Below are 17984 nucleotides of genomic sequence, written 5' to 3'. Positions count from 1 at the left end.
AATGTGGGGGGTCCTGGGCAGTAGTGAAGGCTCATGGTCAGAAGCTGCTGCTCGCATAGAAGATCTACCCTAGCAGCAGCAAAAATAACTTGAGTAACTGTGCCCTCCAGTGTGCCGCATGGTGATGTTCGCACTGATTTTTCAGAGTGGAGCGACTTACTAGCACTAAATCACAGTGGCAGTAGCTCAAAATATCTATTTCTGCCCATCTGCAGAACTCTGCTGAATCTCGTGGAATTTTAGGTGAGTCCGCACAATTTCACAAAGTCAAATTCCACTAATTCTGCCCACAACTAAAATAAACTTTCCTTTAGCACATTTGTTTTTTTCTTGGGACTCCCATGTACCATCACCAGATCCAGAGCCCTCACCTTGAATGGCAGAATCAAGAAACCCTCAATAGTTGTTGTCTTGGGTGCGAGAATAATTGCCAGGATACCCTCTTGAGTGATTAGTGCACTGTACAAATCAATATAACATAACATAGCCACACATGGGGATCCTCCCTGATCCCATCTTTCCCAACACCTGTGAGACCCTTTGCTGGCCAAATTCCAAGCTCTGTAAATAGACAACGCAGTCCATCTGTGGGCCTTGTACAGCCAAATGACCCCTCTTCAGTAGAAGCGATTACCACCTCAGTTCTCAGCACATTTAAGCCTAAAATTGTGTGATTTGTCTGTAGCACTTCCTATTACACTCATGCCTTTTATAAGCAATGTAAGTTAAAAGTGGCAACAATCAGCAATTTAATGGGGGAAAACAGCCTTTACCACCCGATCGAAACAATGCCTTTACTACTCATCCATTATCATGGAATGCCTTTACCACTCATTGCCTTTAGAGAGTGAGAGTGAGAGTGAGAGTGAGTGAGAGAGTGAGTGAGAGTGTGTGAGAGAGAGAGAGAGAGAGAGAGAGAGTGAGAGAGTGTGTGTGTGTGTGTGTGTGTGTGTAAATATATATATATATATATATATATATATATATATATATATATAAATATATCCACACTTAATCCCCTTGACACAGAGAAGGACAGCACTCCGCGGGAATCATAATTCATCAGGGTTTATTGGCACAAAAGAAAAGAACGCGCTTCGGCGTTGCCACCTTCGTCAGTTTCTGATTCGCCATTTTGTTTTTCTTCATATATATCACATGGTCTTTACGCTCAATCCCAATCTACGTTACAACCAATTTGTCTTTTAGTTGAACTTTCCATCATAACATTTTTTTGTATAAATATAAATATACTTTATGTCGGTCGCCATATGCATACATAAATGAATAAATAAATAGGTCCTACTTTGATACGGATTACCCACATGTGCACTGTGAACCGGAATGACCCAAATATACATACAACGATGTGAATAGAAATAAAAGTGTATGTGAACAATACAAATAAATAACAATAAATACAAAACCACGTTACCTCGGTGTATATATGTTGTAAAGCATTTAAGAGAAGACTACCCATTTATTGGTGTAATTGATTTTAACTAGTCTACAGCATATTATATAATTACCATGCATTTTATCTCTTCGAATGTGTTTCCTTAACTCGATCTTGAAGTATCTGACATCTTACGTTATCTTCCTGATAACCTGACCATATCTGGCTCATCTCCTAACTTGGTACTGAGTGAGGGAATTTTATATTTGAATAACAAACATTTCCATCTGTACATCATGGCTATTTAATGTATAGAGGTAAAGCTAATTTCTACCTCCTCGGGTATTTGCATGATGCTGATTAAATCAATTCATTAATATAAATGTATGTATAACTCCTCACTGATATTCAGCCCATTTGGTTCCTTCGTATCGAGTGATAATATGTATCTTGACTCTAATTTGCGCAGATTTTTCTCTCAGTCTCCCCCTCTAATTATTCTCTAGTTATTCCATCAATTACACTGTAGCGTAGCTCCTCTATTTTCCCTCCATGTATCTCATGAATGTGTCTAGCTACTGGATATGTGGTATCTTTATTTGTGATGGCTCTTAAGTGTTGCAAGACTCTCTTATGTACCTGCAATTTTGTACTGCCCACATATAGTTTCGGGCAAGTACATTTCAAGATATAGATCACATAATCGCTTTTACATGTGTATCTTCCTTTTATAGTGTGTACCGTCCTGTTGCTAATGGTTAAATTTTTTATATTTTCTCCACTTTTACATGCTTTACATTTCGTACCCTTATAGAAGCCATCCTGTGTATTAAACCATGTAGTTTGTTTGTTCAATTGTCTGATATCACTTTTCACTAGAACATCTTTCAAAGATTTGCCTCTTCGATAGGTTATTTGTGGTCTCCTCATCAAACTCTGTCCTATTATAGGATCACTCCTTACAACATGCCCGTGCTTTTGTAATAAATTGCGTACTTGGTCATGTGCTTCATTAAATGTTGTAATGAATCTCACTGTTATTCCAATATTAGCTTAGCACCACTGTTTATCTTATTCTTGCTTCCCTTTGGCGAGAATAATAGATCTTCTCTAGCTCTGGATTTTATTTTGTTATTAGCTCTTTCGAGTGTCCTATCGGTATATCCTCTGTTATGTAATCTCTTCTCCATGTCTAACTGAACTTCTTTAAAATTGGTCTCAGTGCTACATATCCTTTTGGCTCTCATCATCTCACCAAATGGAATACTTTCTTTTAACGGTTGTGGATGATGACTGGAAGCGTGTAAAATGCTGTTACCTGCAGTTGGTTTTCTAAATACTGTGGTTTCTACCCTGTTATGTTCTATCATCACTTTTACATCAAGAAACTCTATCTCACTTGCATGTATCTTACTTGTAAATTTTAGATTACAATTATTCTTATTTACTTCTTGTGAGAATTGTAAAGCACTGGTCATGTCCCCTTTCCAGATGATAAAAATATCGTCGATATATCTCAACCAAAGTACAATATGCTGGTTCCACTGATCCAGGGGGGGAAGATTGAGTACTTGTTCTACCCACCACCCCATGTACAGGTGCGCGTAACTCGGTGCAAAACAGGTTCCCATAGCAGTCCCGCATTTCTGCTCAAATATGTCATTGTTGTAAAAGAACATGTTATGTCGTAGACACCAACTAATCATGCTGATTAACATTCTGCTGTGTTGGAAAAATCCGATAGGTCTCACTCTCAAGAAGTGTTCAATAGCTTTCATCCCCAAATCATGGGGTATACTCGTGTACAGTGCTGTTACATCTAACGTCATAAGGAGGAAATCATCCTCCCACCCAATATCAAAGATCCTTTTTAAGAAGTCAGTGCTGTCTTTCAAGTACGATGGCAAGCTCACAACTAAAGGGGATAGGAATTTATCTATGTCCTGTGATAGGGGTTCAAAGAGACTACCTCTACTTGAAATTATGGGTCTCCCAGGGGGTTTCGCTGCGTCTTTGTGTATCTTAGGTATTAAATAAAACACAGCTAATTTTGGGTAGTCCACTTTCAAAAATCTATATTCATCCTCCGAGATTAGACATTTGGTTTTCCAACTCTGTATGTCTATGTCGAACTGATGTTTGACATTCTCCACATATTTCTTATCTATCTTTTCATAGCATATAGGGTAATTCAATTGTTTGTATGCTTCTTCCATGTATTCTTCGATTGGCCAGATCACAATGTTTCCACCTTTGTCTGATCCTCTCACCACTATTTGCGGGTTATTGGTCAGCTTTTCAAGGGTCTTGATATACTTAGTCTTGATCTTCCTTGTCTTCTCCATTTCTCTTTTTTTCAATGATTTTAGGCCTTTGATTATAGTCTCTGAGAACTGATCAATTAGGTCTCCACTGGATCCTGGCACAGTTTTCGATCTTTGTTTGAGTCCTGAGATCTCTATCAGGTTGGGTTATTCATAGCAAATCTGACAATTTTACTTTCGATTCGCCTACAAAGTTTTTGCACTTTGGGTCATTATTTCGTTTGGCTCCAGCAACCCACTTGGGGCAAAATGTAAGAATTGCAGGACCACCACAACCAGCATGCTCTGCTCACTTGAGAGGCCCACTGGGGCGGACTAGTATTTAAAGAGACTAATCAGGTGCATGTAATTAGACAAGCTGAAGCCATGCCGGTCTTTTCAGTAAGAAAGAGATGCCTGGAACACCTCCAGCACTGGCTGCACCTACAAGGGTGAAACACTTTTATATTTTTCTCTGCTGAAGAAAGGATTGACCTTGAAACACGTGTCCAGAGATGATTTTATAACTTAAGGCCTGGAATAATGAAACTGCTTAAAGAATTCACTGTGAGTTGCTGGCTTTGCTTTTTCTTCCCGTTTATATAACCTGTTGGGAGTGCGCTTTCACATGAGGACAACTTCGTTTTTTGATATATATATATATATATATATATATATATATTTTTTTTTTACACAGACACATATACATTATATATATATAATAATTTTACTTACCTCATTTATACTTACCTTATATTGTAAAGGCATGCGTGGTAAAGGTGTATGAGTGGTAAAATATTTTATTGTGAAGATAATGTGTGGTAAAGGCACTTTGTGGCAATGGATGCGTGGTAAAGGCATGTGTTGTCAATGTATGTGAATTCCGTCATTAAAACCATTTAATGGACCTCAGAAGGATGGCAGACTGACTTTACCTTGGTGGGATTGAAACTTGTGACCTGTACAACACAGATTACAGAAGAGGTCAACGGTGAATCCCTAACTAATTTAAACAAATTGCAAGCTTCTAGTTCATGTCACTATCATAATCAGAATTCCACATCTCCTGGTTCGAAATGTGACCTAGTGCGTACATTTCTTGACTATGACTAGACATACAAAAGTAATAGCTCTTTAAATATCTAGGATAGCCCAACAAACCCTTAAATCTCCAGAATTGCAATTTTTAGAACGTGACCACTAAATTCTATGATGTTGGTATGGAAGTGCAGATACCTCGAGGACACCATTAAAAGTTAAACACCAGGTAGGAAAGAAGAAGTATTACATTATATTTTAGTGGATAACCCAGAAGAGCATATTTACCTTCATTCAATTAAACCCTCATCTGTCCATATAATCATTCCCACAGCACGCACTCATTTGCTGTGGGCACCGGAGTACACCATCGTCCACCAGAAGATCCTTCAAATGTTGATTGTTGTTTACATTTGCAGAATAAGATTTGCACTCCCAGCCCATTAACAGAATGTATATGACCGGCTAAAGGTGTCTCCCTAGTTAAAGCTCAGAGCTGACCTACTTCGCTTCTTTTGGCCCATATCTGACATAGCACCAATCCGCCAAGAATGAGCGCTGATCACTGGCTACAGGATACCTTAAGCTCTGACGTTCCCTTGGTGACTCACAGCAGATAGTGTGGCTGTACAGACCACTGAGCCTTCGCTGGTAAATTTGAACCTCTGGGCATTGTTGCCACATGTGAAAGTAAATTTCCCTATTTCACATTTTTTCCAATATTGTCACAAGAAACTCCCTGCATCTTAAGCTGAACTTCAATGTTATAATGGCAACCATGTAATTGCTTAAGACAAATGGCTTGTATGTGGGTGGGATGCATTTAGTTGTTTTAAAAAATGCTTCCTTAATCTTTGTCAGAGACCGCCCTGTTTTTTTTTTTTTCCTGGAGACAAGTCCCTTTGGAACCTCCTGAAAAACAAGAATCTTTTCTAGTGTGATGACACCTCAGTTCAGTTTCATAAACAGATACCAAGTAGTACCATAATTTAATACAGGTGTTTTGTTTTCTATGAGACTCCACGCAGCACTGAAATGTCCTGAACTGGTTCACAAGCTAGAGCGTAGAGAATTAACTAAATTTAAAATTGTATCTGGTGTCGTGCTTGGTATGTTAGCACCAGTCATCCTAAGTGTATTATGGTTTATATGGTTCATTTTAGTGTTAGTTCTCACTAGTAAAGTTATTTGTCATAAAACATTAGCTTAAGTAGTGGTGGTCAACTCTGGACATGGTTCTTGCCAATCATCAGCACAGAGAAATCCATTTAGTTTTCGGGTGATTAACCTGCTTAGTTCTTCAAGTCAAGTACCACTCCAAGCTACAAATCCACCACAGGACGCAATTTGGCCATTTACCAACAGATGCCAATCATTGCAAGACTGTGCCTGAAAAGCCCATGCATGTTTTCAGTTTCTGTTTAATTATTTAGGAGGTGCTATTGACTAGTTAAAGGGCCCGATTGTCTGTATTGCATCACAGTCCAATGCCAGCTTGAGAGTCTGGAAGGAGATTATTATAGGTGATTGAATATAGAGACCAGTTGTGCACATAGAAAGAGAACCAGTTGAGCACTGCAATGACGAGGAAAGCAAGTATAGCTTATATTAAGGATGGTAGACATGCTAATGCGGCATGTTGATCAAGAACAAATGGGATCTGTGAGAAATAATTATGTTGGTATGGTTGAGGAATCTGAACAGCTGTGAGGGTGGACACAGTAGGGTGCAATTGGTGGAACCCAGGTTTGAAGGGATGAAAAATGCATGGGTGTCCAAGAAAAGGGATGGCCCAAGGAAACAATAGAGCTTCAAGTGATTTGGATAAGAAAATAAGTTACGAGACAGAGCAATGGAATTATAGCAGTAGCCAGCTGTCAGTTTGTTGAGCATTTGGGATAACTCTAGCAATCAATAAAGGTAGTAGAGAGGAGAAAGAGAAATCAAACATTTTACACAGGGAAGCAGAGACCTATGGATTGATAATTGTTGGAGCAAATGGATCAGAAGGTGCACAGAACAGGTATACAGACAGGGGAAATTGAATAATCTTTTCTAAAGAATTGAGGAAATTAAGTGAGATAAGAGCAGAATGAATATGAGAGTGTAGGATGGCAAATGTGTGGCAGGAAAGTGAGTGCTGAGGGAGTTCCTGATAAGTAGATCAGGGCAAGAACTTGCAGAGGGCTCACATTATTTTCAGGTTTTCTTGAAATAATGTAATAAGCCATGTTTTTGAACAAACTTGACAATTGTGCACATTTGAAACTTGTATTTTGCACTAAAATATGCATAATATATGCCATCATGGCCAGCATCTTTGCTTATGTTGCAGACAATTTTACCATCTCTGGTGGCTGTTGGCACAGCAAAGCCAGGCCACCATCAAACTAGAGGCTAGTTGGTATTAAAATGAAAAAAAACAAGGCAGCAGGCCTTTTGCATTTATGGACGCAGGATCTGAGGCAACATCCATGTATCCATAAAGATCAACCCTAGAGTGCTTCAATTTAGGAAAATGTTGATGACACACCTCTTTAAAGAACACTGCATCACAATGTGGTAACCATCCAATAACCCACTACCTTTCCCATAGCTTGTTGACTTTATTCTTGCCTTTGACCGTGTTGCTGCTGTTTTTCTCCCTCAAGCTTCCCGGCTCTGCTAGCCTCTCCCGGGTCCTACTTAATGAAGGTCACGGTGTGACCCCTTTGAGCAGGTTCTTGGTCCAGCTCCAATCTGCCTCTGTCTTGCTTGTGCTTCCATTCCTGTGTCCTATTTGATTTTTTAATTCTACATTTGGTAATCCTGTTGCCTTTATCCTGATATCCTCACTGTGCCTGATTTGTTTTGTTTTGCATTCTGCATTTTGTCGCCCTGTTGTCTTTTTCTAGTTGTCCTTATTGTGCCTTGCTTTCTGTTTCTATCATTGTGCTAGTGTTGCTCTATGTGTCTGTGTGTCCATCGTTAATTCTTGTATCCTGACTGTTCTGCTGTCTTTTCTCCCACACTGCCTGCTTTCTTTTTCTGTTGCCATCATTTTTCTTCCTCGCACTTCCTGCCTCTGCTAGCCCCTCTCCCTCCGAGGACCTACTTAATGAAGGCTGCTGCAATGGCATGCTCTTCTGTGCGAGTCTGATCCCAGACCACACCCATCGGCAGGAACCCTGGATATCTCATCATCCGCAGCTACACCGGTGCAGAGCTCAATGCCTTGGACACGGACTATGCAACAACAATGTCTGCCGCACTTCTCCATGATCAGCAGTATCACCTTTCTCATGACGCCACTGTCTCTTCTCCTGCAACACCGGAGCACTTGGACACCCAATACATCACAGCTGCAGATGACACCACCCGATCATAGAACACCTAAACTTCCAACTCAAAACAGATGGCAGACCCACAATCAGAGGCACCCTTCCCTAAAGGACCTTCAGGACCGCGCCCAACTTCTGCCATGCCATCCGAAGTTTATTGCACCACAAGCCATTAACTCTGAACACTACCTCTTCCTTGGAGACCTCAAATTTCACATTGATGACCCAAATGACATCAACACAGGCAACCTTGAAAGCATGAACAACATCAGCATCACACAACTAGTCACCAACCCCATACAAAATTCAAGACACAAGCTCTACCTTATTTTCACAGCCAGCTACAGCGTCAAGTACAGCCATGTCACCAAACTCACCTGGACAGACCACTCCCTCGTCCACTTCCCCATCACCACAAACTGTGGCTCCACCACCAGGCCATCAAGTAAATCACACCGCAGCTGGAGCAAAGTATCCAAAAGCCAATGGACTGATCCCCTCAACACCTTCACCCAAAGACCACAACCAACCCTGAACAGGCTGTCAAGAAATTCACCACCTGGATCACTGACTGCACAGACAAGCCACCCTAACATGCCAGTTGGTACACTTCAGAACTGAGAAACACAGAATTCAAATGCAAACAACTAGAAAGGAAAGGATACACCAGCAAGGAGCCTGCAGACCACACCACCTTCAAAACATAACTCAACCAAAACTACCAACTCTATAAAGAGACAGAAAAAGAACATGCTAGCCAACTGCATCAAAGCCAGCTCCAACCACAGCAAAGAACTTTTCAGCACTGTCACCCCTTTCTAAGACCTCAGTGACAAGTTTGCGGACTTCCTCCACAACAAGATCTCCACCATTTGCAAACACTTCAAATAACCCGCCGCCTCAGACATCCTAAGCCTCCTCAACCCCACAGATGCAAACTCTGACTGCTGGATCACTGCTTGGAACCAGATCACCACAAAGAGGACTACAACCATCATGCATTCCATCCACTCAGGTCCCAATACATGTTCAACCTCGGACCCAGAACAATCAGCAATGAACTCAATGCCATCATCAACACATCCATCACCTTGGCCACATTCCCTGAAGAATAGAAACACGCTGAAGTCAAACCCCTCCTCAAGAAATGGTATGCCGATCCCAACTAGCTCAAGTACTACTGGCCCATCTTGCTGCTCCCCTTAACCACCTAATTCCTTGAAAATGTCATCAATCACCAACTCACAGAATACCTGGAGAACAACGATCTGCTGGACCTATCCCAATTCAAATTCCACACAAACCACAGCACTAAAACCATGCTGATCACAGCCACCAATGACGTCAGAGCCCTCCTAGACTGGGAAGAAACAGCCACCTTGATCCTCCTCAATCTCTCAGTGGCCTTTGACACCGTGTCCCACCACACCCCGATCAGGAGGCTCCATAACCTTGGAATCCAAGAAGATGTCCTCAAATGGACTGCATCCTTCCTAACTGGAAGAACCCAGAGAATCCACCTTCCTCCCTTAAATTTGGAACCCAAGAACATCATCTGTGGTGTCCCTCAGGGCTCATGCCTCAGTCCTACACTGTTCAATGCCTACATGACCCCCAGCCAACATCATCAGTACCTATAGACTAAGCATCATATCCCATGCAGACAACACCCAGCTCATCCTCTCTCTATCAGAAAACCCTTCCACCATGAGAACCAACTTTAGACTGTTCATGACCAACATCGCCAACTGGATGCAAAACAACTACCTAAAACTCAACACAGACAAAACAGAGGTACCGATCTTCAGGAACAACATCTCCCAGTGGAACGACTCTTGGTGGCCCGTGGAGCTAGGAACCTCGCCCACTCCTACAGATCATGCTCGGAACCTCAACATCATCCTGGTCAGCAAACTCACCATAAAAATCCAGATCAACACAGTCTCCTCTGCCTGCAACCTCACACTTTGCATGCTCTGAAAGATCTTCAAATGGATCCCGTAAGCACCGGACGTGCCACTGCACAAGCCCTCGTCACGCGCCACTTGGTCTACGGCAATGCAACCTATGTAGGAATCACTGCTAACCACCTGAAGTGACTGCAGACCATACAGAACTCGGCAGCCAGACTCATCCTCGACCTACACGATGGGCCCACATCACCCCCCCCCTCAAGAAACTCCGCTGGCTCCCTGTCAACAAAAGATGTAAATTTATGCTGGTAACTCACACCTACAAAGCCCTCCACAATCAAGGACTGGCATACATCAACCGCTACCTGAGCTTCCAACAACTACCACACACCAGCTCTCCACTTCCCTCTCCCTCGCTTACAGTTCCCGCATCCACTGAAGCAACAGTTGAGGACGCTCCGTCTCCTATCTCGCTGCAAAGGCTTGGAACAGCCTTTTCTTTCAACTCTGGACCTCACCATGTCTTCAGGAATTCAGAACGGGACTCAAGACCTGGTTTGTTGACTCATTTCTCCTGAGAAGACTGGCCCTCTGCACATGAGTACCCCCATGGGTGATTAGCTGTGCTTTAGAAATCCTGTTTGGTTCGACTATCTTTACAGCTAGGTTCGCACCACACTCACAAACATAAATATATACACAGGATTTGAAAGCACTTCTTAATTTGTGATATTTTTTTTTTTAACTAAGACCTTTTCATTGTTATATATGGAACAATATACATAACACAACAAGGCCGTTGCCGTGCAAAAAAGCCCTCAAGTAACTCCCATTTTAATGATATCACCTCTCTCCCACTCCCCACCGGTGTATCAAAGTCTTTGACTTCATGTGTGGAAAGTATAGGTGCAGAGTCTCTATATCTATCTGTTTTTCACCAGGCTGCCCTTCTACATTGGGCATTACCTTATGTTGTGCTTAAGTGTAGTTCACAATTTCTGCCTGGATGATAAAGTCTGCTCTGCCGGTGCATACAATACTGAGTTCTGACAAAATTCTGCCAACCTCCATGTGGCAGAGTGTTTTCTTGTGCCTGACTCGTTAACAGGAAGTGAGTGAGTGTGACCAAGAATTGGTGCCCCCTGGCACGTTTTTCAGGTCCAATTTTCCCAACACAGGTGGTCATGGGAGACTGCAACTGTTCGTGTTGGGAAAGCTGTCGCTCGAGTAGAAAATCTACTCGAGAAACAGTAAAAACAACTCAAGTGGCACTGTCCTCTGGCATGTCGCGTGGTGCTGTTTGTGATAATTTCGCAGTGCGGAACGAGCTCCCCGGCACTGAAAATCAGCACAACATGCCAATTTCTGACCACTCACCGGATTTCACAGAACCTCACAGTCTTTACGTGCAGAATTCTGACGAGTAAACTTTGTGAGTTCTGACTAGGCCTTTTCAAAACATTGAAGTGCTTATAGTCGCACAGGGATATATGAGTGTTCTTAATTTTCAGAAGGTACATAATCAGTGGCTGTCATTTCTACAGAAAGCAGTTTCCACCCTGCTGAAACTCATAGATCAAGTTTTCTAGGGAGAGAATCTGCCAACATTTGTTAAACCAGCGCAGAATGGTAGAGGCTTCCTTTTTCAGTTGATGCAATACTATCTAAGCCTTAGATGCCCCTGACATTTGCCAAAATATAATTTTGTGGTGCATACTTATGTGTTCCTCTAAAGCCTTAGAAAGACTTGCCAGTAACTACGCAGGTTTATCAGGCACTTGGTACCTCAAAACCTCCTTAATGTGACTTAAAAGTTCTTTCGAGAAAGAATTGATTTTTGAACAGCTCTACCAACTTTTTAACATCACCCCCAACTCTCCTCCATAACTTTTCTCTTCATGGGAATAGATTGCCGTAAGCCTGTCTCAGGCCATAGACCATTGAAACATTACTTTTTACACTGTTTCCTACTTGAGACCACTCAGAGGTGATTGGGCAGATCTCTCCACAATCCTTCCAAAGCTTGTTGGGGAAATCTTTCTGTAAAGCAGTTTCCCCGTACATCTGATATTACCACAACCTCCCCCAGGATTTTATAGATGCCCAACATCATACCTCTATTCCTAGATGGGTGCTGTAGGAAAGTGCCACTGTTGGCATGGTTACCCCCCCCCCAACTTTTTGCCTAGTGTGATGCCAACTTTGATTTAAAGTAGGCTGGGACCCCGCTAACCAGGCCCCAGCATTCTTTCCCTAAAATTGTACCTTTGTTTCCACAATTGGCAGAGCCCTGGCACACAGTTAAGTCCCTTGTAAAAGGTACCTATGTTACCAAGGGCCCTGTGGCCAGGGAAGGTCTTTAAGGGCTGCAACATTTATTATGCCACCCTAGGGGACCCCTCACCCAGCACATGTATGCTGCCTTGTACCCTGTGTGTGCTGGTGGGGAGAAAAAGACAGTCGACATGGCACCCCTCTCACGGTCCCATGCCCGCAAACCACTGCCTGTGGCATAGGTAAGTCACCCATCTAGCAGGCCTTGGAGCTCTAACGCAGGGTGCACTATACCACAAGTGAGGGCATAGCTGCATGGGCAATATGCCCTACAGTGTCTTAGTCCATTTTTAGACATAATAAGTGCAGTGTAGCCATATTGAGTATATGGTCTGGGAGGTTGTCATTACGAACTCCGCAGCTCCATAATAGCTTTACTGAATACTGGGAAGTTTGGTTACAACTTCTCAGCACAATAAACCCACACTGATGCCAGCGTGGATTTATTGAAAAATGCACACAGAGGGCATCTTAGAGATGCCCCCTATATGTTAGCCAAACTGCTAGTGTAGGACTGATTAGTCTGTGCCAGCCTGCCACTTTCAGACTAGTATCTGACCACGTGGGTTGAGTGCCCTTGTGCCCTCTGTGGTCAATAACAAAGCCTGTCCTGGGTATAGGTGCTTCACACCTCCCCCTCCAGGAACTGTAACACCTGACAGTGAGCCTCAAAGGCTCAAGCCTCGGGTTACAGTGCCCCAGGGCACTCCAGCTAGTGGAGATGCCCGCCCCCCGGACAAAGCCCCACTTTTGGTGGCAAGTCCGATGGGAAAATTAGGGAAACAGGGAGAAGTGACCACCTCAGCAAGGACCACCCCTAAGGTGTCCAGAGCTGAGGTGACGCCCTCCCTGCAGAATCCTCCATCTTGGTATGGAGGACTGGGACCAAGAGGTTTGTGCCCCCCCTCCTCAAAGGGAATGGGCACAAGGAGGGTGTGTCCACCCTCAGGGACAGTAGCCATAGGCTACTGCCCTCTGACCCCTAAAACTCCCCTAAATCTAGGATTTAAGGGACTCCCAGAACCCAGCTCACTAAATTCCTGGTGACCTACAAGAAGATGAAGTCTGCTAAGCTGAAACCCCCATCAAAGAAGAAGGAAGACGACAACTGCTTTGGCCCCAGCCCTACTGGCCTGTCTCCTGCTTCAAAGAACCTGCAAAAGAACAGCGATGAGTCTAGCGGGACCAGTGACCTCTGCCCAACTCCAGAGGACTGCCCTGCACCCAAAAGGACCAAGAACTCCTGAGGACAGCGGCTCAGTCTAAAAAAACCTACAACCAAGGACTCCCACCTCAATACGGATGCGTGAGTCATGACCCCTGTGCACCCAACGCCCACGGCCCATGTCCAGGTGGTCCACCCAGCAAGAGAGGGTCCCCAGGCGATTGCGAGCAAGTGCCCACCCTGGGTTGACCTCTCCACTTTTCCATGACAATGCCTACAGATGGAATCCCGAGGACCCCTTGACCGCAAAGCTCTGGGCGAAGATATCCAACACTTAAGGATACACTGCACCCGCAGCCCCAGACCTTGTAGAAACCAACACTGGGTGCAGTTATGTTCAGCAGGCAGCCCTCCTCCCTGTCCGACTGGTGGTGTGCCTGAGACACCCCCTGGACCTCACCTGCAGCCTCTGAGACCCCCAGGGTCTCCACATAGACCAGCGTTGGAAACCCAACATCCTGTTTGCACCCTGCACCTGGCCGCCCCTGTGCCGCTGAGGGTGTGTGTTTGGTGCCTCCTTGTGGCCTCACAAGTGCTCCTCTAATGACCCTAGTCTGCCCTCCGAGTTGCAGGTACTTACCTGCAGGCAGAACGAATTATGAGTACCCCTTGTCTCAATAGGAGCCCACGTTAAATTTGCTCATCTTTGACCTCTGCACCCGGCCGGCCCCGTGTTGCTGGTGGTGGGTGTTTGGTGTTAACTTAAACCCCAACCGGTGGACTTCCTAAAACCCAGAGACTGAAACTGTAAGTGTTTTTCTTACCTGTAAAACGATCTAACATTTCTTCCCCCAGGAACTGTTTCTGAAAATTTCAGTGTCCATTTTTAAAACAGATTATTGCCAATATTTCAAGAACTGTATAACTTATCAATTTCAAACAAAGTACTGTTGATATAGGTGTGAAACACGAATCTTTTGACGTACTTACCTGCAACTTGAATCTTGTGGTTCTAAAAATAAATTAAGAAAATATATTTTTGCAATATAAAAACCATTGGCGTGTAGTTAAATCACTGAGTGTGTGCTTCTTCTATTGTCTGTGTGTACAACAAATGCTTTTCACTACCCTCTGATATGCCTCACTGCTTAACCACACTACCACAAAAGAGAGCATTAGTATTATCTACTTTAGCCTCTGTTAGGCCTCTGGGGAACCCCTTGACTCTGTGCACACTACATCTCATTTTGATATAGTATAGACAGAGCCAGTTTCCTACAGGTGCGTAGAAAGTTCTCTAAGGGTGTAAGCTCCCTTCTGGCCATCACTTTATGTAGGTGTTGGAGGCCCCAATCCTTCAGCTGTAGATATTGCATCCTCTCGGTTTCCTGCAGCTCAAACTCACTTTTACATATTTAAATGTCTTAATTTGAAGATTCTGAAAGGCCTGACGGTGTTCTACAGTCTTCTCCTCGCTACTTTCTAAAAACATCCTTTTCCAATCCAGGTGTGAATTCTAAATTGTCAACAGTGGAGTGTTGGGTTAGGGGAAGGGTGTAAGGGAACCCATCCTGGTTACGTTGGCCCATGTTTCCAGCACCACCCAAGTTGGAATAGATAAGTATGTGTTTTTGTGCCTATGAGCCAGGCTAAGTCCCACAACAGTCTGCCTGCAATTGCACATTCCATTGTGACTCATTTCATATCTGTCTCCCTGGCAGTCAACTATTTTATAAGCCTGAGATGTGCCTCAAAGTAATAGTGCAGAATGTTGGTACATGCTAAACCTCCTTGCTCGCAAAGTGCTATTAAAAGCTTTTTGCCTACACATGGCCTAAAACCTACTACCTTCTTCTGGAAGTCCTGAAGCCCCTTTACGGAAATGGGCACTGGCAGTGCATGTAAGAGATAAAACATCCTAGGTGCCACATTCATTTTTTAGTTACATTAATTCTGCCTCCCCTCAAGCTCCAGTGGTTAAGGTCTACTTTTACTTGCTTGCAACGTGGTGGCAAATTTGCTGCAATTGAGCTCTTAAGAAAAAAAGTGAGGTGCTGATCCAAATACCCAAGTGACTGTAAACCTAGCCAAAGAAGCAGGTCTCACTAATCTTCTGTTTTTCTACCATTGGAAGCTGTATTCCCAACATCTCTGACTTCTGATATCTTTCAACACTGAGACCGCCTTAAACCTTTCTATCCCCACAGCGGTAGCTGACAAATAAAGCAGAGGATCCGAATATGAGAACATCACATTTTCTGCATATAGTCCGATCTTGTATTCATCAAGGCCAAATGAATTTCTGTTTATGTCTCCTGTCCTCCTAATTCTGTCTTTCAGCAGTGCAACAATCAGCACAAAAAGAAGCAGGGAGAGCAGGCAGCCCTCTCTCGTTCCCAGTGGTAACCAGAAGGAGGTGGACCCCATGCCATTCACCCCAATCCTAGCTTCCAGGCTCTGGTACCCGGCCATAAATCAACACTGCATATTGAGGCCAGGATAAATTCAGCAAGGGCCTACCCTTAAATATCCCAACTGACAGAATCAATTGCCTTTTCCGTGCCAAAGTTCAGAAATACCATAAGTATCCTCTTTCTGACATTTCTACATGGTGTGTTATTTTACCAGTACTGTCTGACCCTTGACTGTAGTTGAAGATTCTCCCCTGATCCCAATCTAACAGACACCTGTGTTTCATACAGCAACCATCCTATGTGAAGTATTTAGCAAGAAGACATTGGTTCCTCTTGGAATAATAATTACATATAATGGACCAAAAAAGTGCAATTGTACTATTAAAAATTGCTGTAGGATGCGACACAGAAGAATCACAGACCACAATGAATAATCAGTCCACAAAAGGATTTTTTGAAAAAAATCAGTCAAAGTGTGTTTGTGACAATAATCATAATGTCCCATGTGAGCCAGATCCACAATCGCCACAAAACCAATAGTTGTTACAAAACCAGGAGAGTAGGTTTCCAATTTTCAACAAACGACCTCAATAATAATATCAATGCCCATTAGACCCTCTTAACAATTACAGGCTCTAATTATATGGTTCATTTGCCACTTGACGACGTTTCGAGCCTCTATGAAAGATGGTGCCTCTTCAGGACCAATCAATAATAAGGACACCTAATAGAAATAAAGGAAAGACTCAGTGGCGCACCCCACCATATGTGCAAATGGCTGTACCTGCTTCACTGGTTTTCTTTTTACTGATGTGTCTCTCTGACGTTTCGATGCCTGAGCATGGGGAGAAGCACCCCTAGTGTGTTTTCTTGCCCTATCTGTTGCACTTACTGTGAAAAGTAGTTTTGGATCATTTTGAGTACCCCCTCCAAGTTCAACATTATAGGGAGTAGCTATCTGTAGCCTATTTCATTTTGATTGCGTTGGGCATGAGCTGCCGAATATATAAGAGTGTGAGATTATGCCGGGCTTCTAAACTGGGGCGCAGTTTGAAATGGCGGTCATCACACTCCTAAAAGACCCCTTAAACTGAGATGGTGCGTCGACCCATTCTTTCATTTCTTAAATCCTCACCATGAGATTCATCTCACCCCTTCGCCTCTCTCACGTCCCCACACCTTTAATCTCCTCTTCTACGTGCGGACTGTGGGTGTTTTCGCAGAATCTAATTTGCCTGATAACAGTAGCCAACAGGGTGCTTTTGTACGGTCCCTTCTCCTCGTCCAGCCCCAGTCTATAGGGGTAAGCGCGCGGCCGGGAACGATGATTGAGTTGAGTTTCAACAGTCCTCTTCTCAGTTGGAAATTGAATTATTTTCTTATTCCCGCTTATTAAATTATTGTCCTGTATCGGGAGGAGTTAGGGGACAAAAGAAAAGCAATAGTCGGCAGGAAAAATAAAGGACCTTGTTTTGAACGCCGGAATATGAATTAACCCCTCTGACCCCCGAGCATTTGGCATTCATGCGGTTATGCAGATGAGTTTGGAAATAGTGCCTTGCTCAGCAAAGAGCTCCTTGTCACCGTACGTGGCGTCTTTTAAAGCTGCAGCACGTTGCCTGAAAATCTCCGTTCACAACTTCACTGTAGGCGGAATGGAAATGAAATAAACATATTTCCCAGTAACACTTTCCCCCATATCCAGGCTTCTTTAGGTGTTCTGTCCCCGGAATCAAAGAACCCCTGAAACCTGTTAGTAGACACATTTAACCATGGAACACTCACTTTTTAGAATCAGCGATTCCACGCAGAAAACCAGAACAGATCACATACGGATCTGTGATTTAAAAAGTCGCATTGCCACTGACCATTTGTCAGCCAAAAGATGTTCTTTATACTTCATTTGAATGCTAAACAGCCTCTAAAACTGAACCGAAAACAGCTACTCAAACAGGAGTGGGTGTGATGAAGCAGAAAATGAAGGTTTTGATTTATTAGCGCTTAAACGTAGGGTGAAATAATCATGTGTGACTCTAACCGAACTAATAAAGATTGTACGGGGACAAAATGTGCCCTCAGAGTAGTTCACCAACATTTATAA

Source organism: Pleurodeles waltl, chromosome 7 (genome assembly GCF_031143425.1).
Source record: "Pleurodeles waltl isolate 20211129_DDA chromosome 7, aPleWal1.hap1.20221129, whole genome shotgun sequence".
Taxonomy (NCBI): domain Eukaryota; kingdom Metazoa; phylum Chordata; class Amphibia; order Caudata; family Salamandridae; genus Pleurodeles; species Pleurodeles waltl.
This window is presented reverse-complemented; position numbering follows the sequence as displayed.